The 1188-nt window shown below is 47.1% G+C and overlaps 1 protein-coding gene across 1 annotated transcript in view; it reads right to left on the bottom strand.

Moving 5' to 3' along the window:
* Positions 1 to 1188, bottom strand: part of POLD1 (DNA polymerase delta 1, catalytic subunit) — a 26995-nt gene that overhangs the window by 12711 nt on the left and 13096 nt on the right.

Raw genomic sequence — 1188 nt, forward strand, 5'->3', positions numbered from 1 at the left:
TGCACAAGCCAACACTTTGTTCCTCTTTATTGTGGAGCAGTGTCACATGCAGGACACCTGGGTTGTTCCCAATTTTTGCTGGTTATAAACAGAGCTCCCATTAACATCCATGTACATGGTATGTTTGAACCTAAGTTGTTGTTTCACTGGAGCTGGAATTGCCAGTCCTAAGGTGAGTAGGTCTAAAACTTTAAGAAACCAGCCAGGCCTTGGTGACACACACCTGTAATCTTAGCACTTGGCAGGCTGAGGTAGATGGCTTGTCTGAGCTCACAGGTTGGAGATCAGCCTGAGCAAGAGTGAGATCCCATCTCTAAAAAAATAGTGGGGTGTTGTGGCAGGCACCTGTAATCCCAGCTACTTGGGAGCTGAGGCAAGAGAACTGCTTAAGCCCAAGAGTTGGAGGTTGCTGTGAGCTGTGATGCCACAGCATTCTACCAAGGGTGACATAATGAGACTCTGTCTCAAAAAAAAAATTCTTGTGGCCAGGTGTGGTGGCTCAGGCCTGTAATCCCAGCACTCTAGGAGGCTGAGGCAGGTAGACTGCTTGAGCTCAGGAATTTGAGACCAGCCTGAGCAAAGTGAGACTCCATCTCTACAAACAGCAAACACCCATCTCTTTAGCTGGGTCTTGTGGCAGGCGCCTATAGTCTCAGCTACTCAGGAGGCAGAGGGAGGAGGATCACTTGGGCTCTATCTCAACTCTTGAACTCAAGTGATTCTCTTGCCTCAGCCTCCCAAGTACCTGGGACTACAGGTGCTTATCACAACTCCCATATACATTTTTAGAGACTAGTTCTCACTCTTTCTCAGGCTGGTCTTTAACTCATGAGCTCAGACAATCCACCTGCCTCAGCCTCTCAAAGTGCTAGGATTATAGGCATGAACCTATAAATTGTAAAAAACAATTCAAATTGCCTTTGTAATATCCAGTGTTACAAACTTTAAAGCACATAGATGTTCAGGTAACTACCGCCCAAACTGGGAAACAACAGTCCCACTGCTCTAGTGACTCCCTGGAGCTTGCCCCTTTGTAGTCACCACCCTGAGACCCCTGGCACCCTTCCATCTTGTCTCTGACTTGACCGTTTTATCTTTCCAAGACTGTCCATAGAAACATCTAGCACATAGCCTTTCAAGTCTGGCTTCTTGCACTCTGCATGACAGCCTTGAGATTCACCTGTACTA

The sequence above is a fragment of the Otolemur garnettii genome, unplaced genomic scaffold (assembly GCF_000181295.1).
Source record: "Otolemur garnettii isolate 467f Iridium unplaced genomic scaffold, OtoGar3 scaffold00211, whole genome shotgun sequence".
Classification (NCBI taxonomy): domain Eukaryota; kingdom Metazoa; phylum Chordata; class Mammalia; order Primates; family Galagidae; genus Otolemur; species Otolemur garnettii.